A 12,431-nucleotide genomic window follows, 5' to 3' on the forward strand; every position below is an offset into this window, starting at 1 on the left:
ACACCATGGCGAAACTAAGAACAGGAACAAGACAAAAAGTAGTTATATCAAAAGATCTCTCCCAGGAACAGATTTCAAAGCAGACTGGGTTTGCCAGCTCTTTTGAAGAAGCACAAAGAACAAGCAACATGGAGGACCACAAATACAGTGGTCGGCCAAGGAAACTTAATGCAGGAGATGAAAGAGACGCCATGCTCACTTTCCTTCAATATCTGAAGATGTCTAGCAGTGCCAACAGCACAGAACTGGTGGGAACCAGTGGGATCCAGGTATACCAGATAGGTCTAGCCAGAAGTGGTCTTCATGGAAGATAAGCAGCCTCTGATTTGGAAACAAGGCTGAACAACTTAATTGTGCACAAAAACATTGGAACTGGGATGTAGAAAAATGGCAGCAAATGCTCTGGACTGATGAGTCAAAACGTGAAATATTTGGCTGTTAGCAGGAAACAGTTTGTTCGCCGAAGTGCTAAAAAGCACACAATAATGAGCATCTGCAGGTAGCAGTGAAGCATGGTGGAAGTTCCTTGCACGTTTGGGACTGTATTTCAGCAAATGGAGTTGGAGATTTGGTCAGGATCAATGGTGTCCTCAATGCTTAGAAATAGCGGCAGATATTATCCATCATATTATACCATCAGGGAGGTGTGTGATTGACCCAAATTCATTCTTCAGGAGGACAATGACTCCAAACATACAGCCAATGTCATTCAGAACTATCTTCAGTGTAAAGAAAAAAACAAGAAGTCCTGAAGTGATGGTTTGGCCCCCACAGAGTCCTTATCTCAACATCATTGAATCTGTTTAGGATTACATGAAGAGACAGAAGGAGTTGAGGCACCCTACATCCACAGATCTGTGGTTAGTCCTTTAAGAAGTTTGGAACAACCTTGAAGGAACCTTGCCAAGTTCCTTCAAAAAATGTGTGTAAGTGTATCTAGAAAAAATGATGCTATTTTGAAGGTGGTCACTCCAAATATCAATTTGATTTGGATTCCTCTTCTGTTCATTTACTTTCTATTTTGTTAATTGATAAAAATAAACTATTAGTATGTCTATTTCTGAAAGGATACTTCATTTACAGCATTTTTGCACAACTGCCTAAAACCTTTGCACAGTATTGTATATACATAGCAGCAGCATACTTTATTGCGGTCATAGACCAAAAAAGCCAAAACATCCAAGACTCATAGCTGGCACACGACCAGACTGAAGTGCAGAACGGCAACAAGATCAGTGGTGGAAACCACTCCGTCAAACTCACAGTTCATGTATTTTAAATTTTTTAGCTCCAATCTATATGGACTATAGTCGATTAAAATTGTACATAAGTAGAAAATACTACATTGCAATTTGCATAAAATCCACACATCGGCACTTTATACAACCACCAGCTAACTCAACTGCTGGCGATCAATAAAGCTAACCTCAGTCAATGGGTCCAGCCCATCCCTTTCCCCGGCTCTTACATCCCAAGACTGCACCAAAATAATTTGCTACCTTTAATGTAATCTTAGAATCAGTATCCTGGAGTAGGAAACAAAGACTAAGATTTTCAGATAATCCGGGAAATCTTTGGCAAATGGGAGAGATAAGTTCTGACCTTACCTCCCGATAATGGGGGCATTTAAATACGATGTGAGCCAATGATTCCGGAGATCGGCCATCACATGAACAGTGGGTGGATTTCACACACCCCGAGCACCTGCTATCTAGGACATTCGAGGGGATCACATTAAAATGTGCCTTTAGAAAGGCCAACCTGTATTTAACAAAGGATAGCGTAGAGAGATATTTGGGGGGTGCATTCGGGGAGTAATACCGAGAGAAAATGGAGAACATACTCCTGCACCAAGTGCCAGATTCTGTTCTCTTTCAATATCATTCAATCGCTGAAATATGTATATACATATACTTTGTACCATGAGTCTTTGTATTTGAATTATCTTAGAAGTATTAAAATAAATTCCTGGTACAGCATAAGATGAACAATGTTGAAGACTATTAAAGTGACTTCATAGTAGTTGAATGCAGCCCTTTGATGACACCAGGTTTCAAATAATGGCTGGCAGCTAATTTACTAGTAAGGGTCCTCCCTAACATTTCACTTGCTTACCTTGGGCATGAGAATGACATAACCTAAGACAGTAATGCCAGATTGGATGTTGCCCTAATGAACAAAATCCCTGCCGGATTGGGAAACCAAGACAATCTTACGATAAACCATACATGGACCAAGATAGGATAATCTGGAATTGATGGAATGCTGCTACAACAGTAGACCTAATGAGAAGGGATATATGAAATGTATGAAGCAACTATGGATGGATAGATGGTCTTTACCCACACTAATTGAGAAACAGCTGGTCAGATAAAGAAATTTAGGCAGGACCTATCCATCCTTTATGGAAAGGCAGATAAAAGAGGCAGTGGGATTTTTATGCCTTCGGATTTTCAAGATTCTATTAATATAGCCTTACAATTCTAAGGTAGAATTAGTTCATCTAAGCCTGTTTCCTGTCTGGTTTATCAGACACCAAGACACTGCTAAACAAAGGCTCACAGCACTGGCTATCAGGCTAGGGGAATACATTAGAGAAGCAGAGGCCAAGAAGATATATGGCCTGTTCTCCAAAAATAACCATCCAAGTTATACTTCCAAGTGAACAATTATGCAACAACATAGTTAATAGCAGAACCACCAACGTCAGAAACTGAACAGTATTGGAGGAACATATGGGAGCAAGAGAAAACATCTAACAACAGTACAAAGTTTCTGCAGAATCAGACAGCAAACCACAACAATCTCCCAGAACAGGAACCAGTTGCCATCACATTGGTAGACATCCAACAGCAGGTCAAGAACAAGAAGCACTCGACCCAGACATGATCTATACCTACTGGCTAAAGAAACTAACAGCAGTGCATGAACACCCAGATTAACCAGGTGCTAGCAGCAGGTTCCCATTCAGACTAGCTAATGCAAGGAAGGTTACCTACCAACCAAAAACCTGCATCCCCACAACATGGAAAATCCTATCAGGAATCATAGCCATCAAGATACAGGACCATAAAGGCCATAAAGGCTGAGTTCTGAGCAGAACTCAGAAAAGCACTAGAACAACAGAGACTCAAAATATCAGTTGCTCCATCAATAAAGTAGTCACCCAAGACTCTAGATCTAGATATACCAATCTAAGCACAACCTAATTACAGGAATGTCTAAAATTCAATGCCACACACATGGATTTGTGAATGATTGGTGCTAAGTCAACAGAATACTAAAGACTTCCTCAAGAATTTGATAGTACTGTCGAAGACAACAATGACAATCAATTCAAGACAGCTCACATATTTGACATCAAATGTGGCATATACTATGGTGATTCACTATCTCTGCTGCTGTTCTGCATAGGCTTGAACCCCATTGGCCAGATAATCACAAGTTCAAGACAGCACTGATCACAGCAGCAGAAGAGTAGGCATTGAGCACCATATCCATAGAACCAGGGGTCTACCACATTAGACAGACCCAAGGTGGAGACAATGTAGAGATACCTCAGAGACAGTCTGCAGGCTATAAGATGCAGGCAGGAACAACACATACTGAACTACACAACCAAGTAGCTTGCACTATATGTAGGAACATCTGCACAGTGTATGGGCTAGACTCTCCCAAGTCCATATGGGAAATTCCACAGAAGGTTGAGGAGAATAACTAAGATCTTGTTGGACTTCCTGATCCAGATGGACAGGTACTGGCCAATCAATCAGACATCATGGCAGTAGATAAGGACCAGACAGCAGTGATGATAGATTAATAGTGCCAAGTGACAGCAACATCAGGAAAAAGGATTAACAATAGTTGGAGAAGTATCACAGCCTAAAGGAAGAATAAAGAGGATGGATACGGAAAGTAAGCCACAGTGGTCCCAGTGTTGGTAATTAGCATTTCGGACTGTGATTCCTAAACTGGGAGAATGGTTGCAATAGATCCCAGGAACATCAGAGCTCTCTGCTCAGAAGCATGCTGTGCTAGAAATAGCTAAGATAATGCATAAAACCCTCAAACTCCCAGGCTTCCGGTAGAGGACCCGAGATTGAATGAAATACATGCCACCTATTGGTGAGAAGGAAATTTTCTTTTAGACTATGTGTCCTAATACATCCTTTGTACTTTATATTTGAACCACTTAAGGAATATTGAAATAATCAGGTCCTGTTTAAGATTGAGCAATGTTTAAGGGTATGATTTGTTTTAAAGTAAACCTGGCAAGGTTTCTCCATATTATCAGGGGGAATTATTTTATAATGGTTACAGTAATTACAGAAAACAATTTGAAAAAGAAATCATAACTACAGTTTGGAGTCATTAAGCTTTGGTATTCTCCCACTTAAATAAATGCTCCCATTCTCAAAGGAGACACTCTACTTTCAGTAAGAAATCTGAGGTTGAAACTATTATACAAAAATAGCCTAAAATAAGTCAAAATATATTTAAAATGAAATAAATATGTGGTTTTTGCAAAGAGATTCTCTTGGGAAAGGGAGACAAAGATTGCAAATAATGAACATCAGAAATATTTAGTATAATTAATATGCTTGGTAAACAACACTGTCAATTTTTTCCTCGCACGTCCACCCAGTTTATATTGCTTGTCAATGGCATGACAGTACTTGCTACCAAAAATACTTTGCTTATACCTAAACAGTAATTTGAACAATTAGAAAAGAATTGGAAGCATTTTGCCACATGAAAAAGGTGTCTTTTTGAATTAGCTGCTTTGTACGTCAGAAGGAATGAGTTTGTACTGCGACTGCTATTTAAGCAACCCATTAAGTCAATGCAAAATTGAGAAAAATATTCGTATAAAGATCAAGACAGGCAAAATTATGAGGAAAGGACAATCAAATAAATAAGCACTCTGCTATAGAGGTTGTCCTACCAGTGAAAAATACAGGGACTACTAATGTTGACATAAAGTAACCTTTTTCATAGGCTTACAAACTGTTCTTCCTTACGTTCAGTGAAGCAGGTAGAGTTGAAAAAATATAAAAATAAACTACCTAGTCATCTGTCAATATTCCTCAACCTCTGTAAAGCTGCACTTAAATCTGATTAACTCCTCACCTCAAAATGAGGTATTTTAGAATGCTTCCTAACACTTATTCTATGGGCCTTACTGAGTTGCAAATAGCTTTGTCTTGTATTTGCTTTCAATTGTTCTTAAAACCTTTATGTGGACTACATAACACTGCAAATACAGTATTGAAAATAATTAAGCTTCGATATGTGCTTTTAAAGCTGACAGCATAAAGGCCATTACAACTCAAAAGATATAATAAAGACAATGAAATACATGCAATGACAATATCACTATGAAGTTCTGTCATTATTAAATATGTACATACTAAATAGGAAGAACATTTCACATATGTATTAAATAGGAAGCAATAGAACCATTCTCTATTTGGATGAACCTTCATGTAGCTTGTTATTAATTTCATGAAATTTCATTATTTGATGATAGGCAAAGCAAATGAGGAAAATACCTGTAGACTGAAAAAAAATGATGCAAACACAGATAAATATATATAAATATATAATATCTCTCTCTCACGTTGGCTTGATGGGCTGCTTCTCAAGTGTTATTTTTAAGGCTTACTAAATAAAGATTTTTTAAAAATCAGATACCCTTCCCTAACCTAGATTTAACCCTACTACAAATTATCAAATTCTCAGCATTATAGCCTTTGGCATGACATTCTACTTGAAAATATAAATGGTTTTTGTTTTCCTTCAATAGAATAATAAACCAGATCGCAGAGGAAACTACACATATGTCTGTGCTTTTGTGTGTGTATGTGTGCTTGTGTGTGTCATTTCAGAAGCATTAAGAATGCAAAGTTAGGTTATCAATTCTGTGCTTATTTATTTAAAACTACAAAGAAGTACATGAGGAATTAAAAACTTGAAATAAAAGACAGGAGCAAAATGTGATTGTTTCACCCAAAACACATAGATAACTTTTTCAGGCTTTGTATTAAATGAGTTACAAAAACTAAGTAACACACAGCCATCAAATATTTTAATGTGATACTTGAATATGGCTCCACATCCTTCTGAACCATATTATAATTTTATGGAGTATTCATTTCTTTTACTAAATAACACTAATAAAACATTTGAAGTTTTATAGAGTTCATTATTTCAAATAATCACTGAAAATTATATTTTAATTGTAATAAATAGTTATATTTCTTCATATTTTATTGATATAATGTCAATTACATTGCTATAATTTATTTTCTAATATGTTCTTTAAAAAAATGATATGATGTAAAAATTATACTACTTTAATTTTGTTATCAATTGTTATGTCAGTTAGTGTTCATTATTTTTTGTTGTACAATACCTGACTAAAAACATCTAGGTAATCCTAGAAAGCAGAATAGAGTTCATAGAGTGATTATCAATGGATAATATATAGCTAACATGCACTCTACACATAGTGCATTTTAACAATGTATCCATCTTGAATATTGTATCTTATATGACTATTGTGACTTTTGTATTAATTTAATTTCAGAAAGATTCCTAATTAGATTCATTGTAAATATTTCTAAGATAACATCAAGCTTATATACTATCACATATAATTCAATTATACTGGTTTATATATGCAGAAATTATATTAATGGAACAGGGTTTTCTCCCAATTTTAATTTTCAAGATGCAAAATATAGGAAAATATTTTTAAAGGAATTAATAGGTGAATTTAACTTAGTAAAGACCAAATATTTTGTTGAAACTAAACATTTGCACAGCAGTCTAAACTGTGGTACCCAGTTCTATACCTAAATCTGGAAATTACACATTGGTAAATAAAACATGAACATCACATTTTAAAATATTGTCTTGGCATGTATATAGCATGTATATTCACATACATTATAAAATAACATTTTATGATAGCATTAATTAATAGATAGCAGATACTCTAACTATCCAAGATAGTATATTTATCTTCTTGTGTTTTTCTGGTCTTGTTCTCTTTAAGTATCTATATTAATCAGTTGGTTTTGGCACGAAAATATAGAGAATTCTGTAATACATAAAGAAATACAATTCCTTTTCTACAAGTTCTAGCAAAGTAGGCCAATATATGTTATTTCTGGGCAGAACAAAAGTATTTGATTCCTTCTGTAAAAAAATTGCTGTTTTGGAGAAACATATTCTAAAACCTGTCAGGGTGATTTTTGATAAACTTTATTAAGATTATTTTTTATCATTTTAATAGTATGGAGTACAAATTTAGATAGCTCTATATTCTCTGTATCCTTAGTCTTTCTAATTTTTTTAAATCCCAGAGCAGGGATTGGGGAGATGAAGGAATATATTCTCAATCTGCCTTTCTATTATTAACCAGTTCTAAGAACTGGTAATTATAACAAAACTGTCTTTGCATTTATTATTATTTTCACTAAGTCAGTTTGGTAAACTACATTATTCTACTTCACTTGAACATCATCTAAATGGTTTATTCTAAGAATACATTAAACTAATGAATGTAAACTATATGTAATGACTTTAATATATTTAAATCTTTGAGAGTATTTAAAATGTGGAAATATGCTTTGTGATGTTGTTTGGGAGGATTTCAAAATTACTAGTAGATAAAACTGAAATGCAACTAAACTACTCCTAACTGTAAGTAATCACTGTACATTCTAAGATTAATAATGTATGTGATGTGCCATATTCACAACTGAGCATCATGCTGGCTTGCTTTTCACTCTTTGTTTATTCAGAGTGGGCAGAAGTTAATGAATCGGTCAACCAGCATTATTCAGTTGCTTTGGCGAATTAAGTCCAAATTATTGAGTTTGTAAATCTCTATTTTTTAAAAAAACAAAACAAAAAACCCTTGTGTGCTACATAACAAGTTAAGAAAACAGTTTTTCCATCACTAATTGCAACTCTAAGCAAGAACCGGTAGACAGTACTTTATTAATCAGAAGTCCTATAGTAAGCACACGTTAGAAAAATTAATCATTCATTCCCTGCTGACTGCTTATGTATTTCATCAGGCCATTATCTGATCTGAATAACAAGAACAATTGCATAATGAAATGCATTACTGCTGACACCAGCAACTTTATCCACTCCAAAAAGGTAAGTACTTCCTTAGCACAAAAGAGAAAGTTTTCCCTGACTGCAAATCTATTCTTTTTCACTATCCCACAATGCATTTTATTATTCACTAGTTTCATACATTTTACATAATTATCAAAAGGGGGCCTTAAACATGATTGATTCAAGTATACATTCTAGGGAAATTATATCAAGTCTTTTCCAGAGCATCAAAATCATTTTCAGAAAGAGAGTTCACTATTCCCATTACAGAGTAAATCAAAAAGTTAGCAAAGAAAATTTCAGATGACTCATAACATATCCTTACCTATCTACCAATGTTTACACTTAAACAAACTAAATCACCTTGCTCAATATTATGCAAATTGCCCAAGCATTTTTACTGGGAATTTTTGGAAACCTGATATTTTCATCTAATCTATGAAAATCTTCTGGAAAGTTATTTTCATTGGGGACAATAATTCTGCTACTGGTTATAAAGAGAGCTCTGTAGGCCCCAAAGCAAACATCCCAAATGAAGCTTTCCAATGCTGAGAGAACAGAAGAGTATGAGAGACCTGTCAAACAGGCTGTGACAATTAAAGGCAGGAGGGATAAAGAGAGTATATGAACTGCAAAAAGATGGATGAATGGCAGATGGCATCAAAGAGCTGGATTTATCTATCTCTTTGCATATACTTTTCCCGTTCATTCATTTACAAGCAGGAAGGAGGAGTGAGAAGAGGAAGAGAATAGGAAGCAGCAATCACTAGCACACACACCCCCAAGGACTCCAAGAGCTTTATTTTCAGCACATGTTTATGCTGAGTCAATGGCTGACTCATCAGTAACAGTAGAGAAGGAGCATGGTAGCAGCAACTGGGTAGTGGCCCTTCCTCCCTCCCCCTCCCTCCCTCCCACTCTTCCAGTTCAACTTTTACTGGGATCCAATATCTGTGCTGCAGAACTCCAGATGACCCACAGATGTAGCAACAAAGACATATGTGAAATTCTCTTTGCTATTCTGATCATCCAGATATTTGCAACTCAAACAAGGTAGCCCTATCCTGCTCAATAAGGGTTCTTGAAGTCCTGGATCAAGGGAGACTCCACTGGGGTTCTCCACGTTTGGGCCTTCAATATGGCTGTTTCCTCTGCCTTCCCTATATTTAAGTCACTGGTCTATTACATTTTGTTAAATAACCTAGTCACAATCACCAGTGCTGCTGTATAAGCGTGTTCAGCCACAAATGTCAAAATTGATTCCTCCTCCTTAGAACTTGCAATCTATCCCAACATTTGATTTATGGGAGCCAGAAGTCATTATCCCAACTAATAATTCTAATATTAATATTAAGCCAACTTTAATTGGAGTAAGCACAGTATAAATAAATCTGATTAGAAGTGCTAGTAAAATAGCTGATCTTGCAAGAAATATTTCCATATTTCAATACAGCAATTAGATATGATTTGAGAAAAAGCATCCATAAGATATTATGAATAACTTTGAACAATGAAGCTGTGAGAGTATTAATCACACCATATAATTGTTGAAGTTGCTTCAGTCTTCATCTGAATTTCAGTTTCTAAGTTATAGATGGAAACATAGTTTAATTTATGACTTATATACTCTTGAAACTCCAGTATACAGTATAACAAACGTATACCCAAGAGAATAATGGGAGAATATTAAAATCAAAATCCATTTGGCAATAAGAAATAACACTGAGATGTTATTGATTCAATCAATACATTCAAAACATACTGATTATTTCTACCAGCAAAGGTTTTATTACAATTTGAAATGCAGGGTGGGTGGATTTGGGGTTTTTTTTTGTTTTGTTTTTGGAGTGGTTATCTACTTATTTATTTATTTGGATTGACTATTTCATAATTTACTACTTCAATCTTTGATGATAAGAAATAAACAAGTATTAGTAACAGCATTCTTGTCCAAAGAATAATAATGCCCTTAAAACTTTTTTGTATGTACAGATCCTGATTAGGTTTTTAAATGCTGCATCTTTTGACTTTACTTTATGTCATTAAGTAGTTCATAATATTCATGGCCTAATCCCAATTCAGGTCTCCCACAGAGTGCACTCTCTGTCTGCCTCTTTCTCTATTATGTACACTCATACATACATACATACATACATATATAGACACGTACACATATGTACATACAGAACCATACATGCATACATTCTGTAAGAATCTTACTTGTATCTTGTGCATGCACTATGTCATCAATATATTGTTTAGATAGAGAAAACAATGACAGAAAATAGGCAATATCCTTGAAGAGAAGATTAGAGAATAGCAACTAACCCAAGCAGGAAATCCACAGTAATATTACTACTGTATATTATTCTGGGATGCTGAAATGACAGCTAGTGCTACCTTTCCATTTTAAATCCTCTAGGTGTCTACTGAAGAACAGTTTTGTGTAGCAAAGGAGAATCATTCTCCAATACATCCCAACTCTGAACATACTTCCACAACAGAAATAGTACTCTCCTCAACTCTTCTACTCTAAAACACCCAGCATTTTAAAAAATATTAAAAGAAACTAATGCACTACAAAGCACATATCCAGACACCATCTCTCTCATACGCACCCAAACCAAGCTTTTAGGCTTTTAAACACGATTAAAAGATAGCCCTTGTCTTTGTCCACGTCTGCTAACATTATAAAAGAAATGGATTTTGCATCTTATGGGACAGACAGAAAGAAGCAGACTCCTCGGATTCAATAACAGCCTTTGCAGAGCCAAAATCGACTTACTAAATGCAGCCAGCTCGGACCTCTCTGGGAATCTTAAGGAGTCTTCGCTTTCCGCTCCTGCCGGTCACGATCAAGAACAGTCCTCCTATTCCATAAAAGGCCACGAATGAACTGCAAAGAAAGACAACCACATGTCACAGATCCAGCAGGTTTGTTTTGGTGCTGAAGGAAGGTTGCAGACTGGGTGGGAGGGGGGTGGAAGAAGGCGGCCAGCACGGCGATGTTTAAAAGTCGTCTCCCTCCCTCTCTTTCTCTCTCTTTCTTTTTTCTTCTTCTTCTTCTTCTTCTCGGTCCTCTCCAAATTGCAAGGTGGGTGGGAGCTTTATCTCTTTGCCTCCCCCCCACCCTTCGCCAATAATAAATAACTCAGTGGGTCGCGCGCGCCGTGCCCAATCGCGGCTCTATAGGGCTGAAGACGGTACCTGCAACTCTCTGACGCTGAAGCTGCCAGAGAGGAAAGTGTGCGGTGAGGAAGATAGAAGATTAACACGGTTCTTTAAAAAAATAAAGAAATAAATAAATAAAAAGAAAGAAAGCGAAGAAGAATAAAAGAACTAGGCGGGTTGTGGAAGGTTGTGGCAGTCGGACTCCTAGGTTTAGCAACGGAATAACAACTAAAGAGCGATCGCTGGGGATCCAAGGGAGAGCGAGGGATCGGCGGCGGCGGCGCTATCAAAGCGAACCTCCACGAACACGCACGCCCCTCCCGCTGGTGAGGCGAGTGGGAAGCGAGGCGGTGGCAGCAAAAAAAAAAAAAAAAGTCTCCCTCCTGCAAGCGCAAACACTAGTCTCCGTGTTGCTCTCTCGGGCTCATCCCCACCGGCACCGAGAGCCGACAGCAGGAGCTTGCTGGAGACGGGAGCTCTTCACACTCACCTGCATTTCCTTAACGAGCCACTTGATGGCTGGCAGTGCCCAAGCCGCTCTTTTTTTCTTTTGCGCGCGGGTGCTATGCTTTTTGCTTTGCTTTGCCTTGCCTTGCCTTGCCTGGCCTGGCCAAAACCCGCAGGGGAAAGGGAAGGGGGAGGAGACGGCATATAAAATGTGAGCGAGAAGAGCGTACCGAGCGAGAAAAGAGGGAGGCGGGAGCCAGTTCAGGAATACAAGAGGATCTTTCTGGTGGCGCTTCAACTCTTTTAAGAATACGGATGGAAGGGGGCGTTTAAGAGTGGAGATGGCTGGAAAGAAGGGGACCGGAGTAGCCCTCAGTCGCCGTCTCCGGAAGGCGATTGTCTTCTTTGTGTCACCTCAGGTGTCACTTTACTTCGCTCCTGTCAGGTCCGGCCGGACCACCACTCCTGTTTTATTTTATTTTTTATATATATACCGTTCACAGGACCCTGTATTTGGACGGGGAGTTTATGATGCACCCATCAGGAAGGCGTGAGGGGACAAAATAAACACCACGATCTTTATGAACTTTCTTCCTAACCCTCCCCGCCACCTTCCCTCGAGGAGTGTGGATTCCACGGCATGCGCGCCATTCAAATTGTGAATTGTGAAAAAGAGG

At 37.4% G+C, this 12,431-nt stretch overlaps 1 protein-coding gene across 32 annotated transcripts in view; it reads right to left on the reverse strand.

Moving 5' to 3' along the window:
* PTPRD (protein tyrosine phosphatase receptor type D) overlaps nucleotides 1-12,065 on the reverse strand; it is a 1,336,531-nt gene extending 1,324,466 nt beyond the window's left edge. For 29 of the 32 annotated variants that reach the window (XM_034410407.3, XM_087886231.1, XM_087886223.1 and 26 more), the window contains exons 1-2: nucleotides 11,344-11,772; nucleotides 10,922-11,032 (exon numbers count right to left, since the gene is read on the reverse strand). The gene's annotated coding sequence lies outside the window, so the exon portion shown is untranslated. Of the gene's footprint in view, nucleotides 1-10,921; nucleotides 11,298-11,343; nucleotides 11,773-11,797 lie in introns of those variants that run through there. The other 3 variants (XM_087886215.1, XM_087886206.1, XM_087886207.1) reach the window with 2 other exon arrangements.
* Nucleotides 12,066-12,431: the final 366 nt, after the last annotated feature.

Source organism: Pantherophis guttatus, chromosome 2, assembly GCF_059756535.1.
Source record: "Pantherophis guttatus breed Tessera chromosome 2, ASM5975653v1, whole genome shotgun sequence".
NCBI lineage: Eukaryota > Metazoa > Chordata > Lepidosauria > Squamata > Colubridae > Pantherophis > Pantherophis guttatus.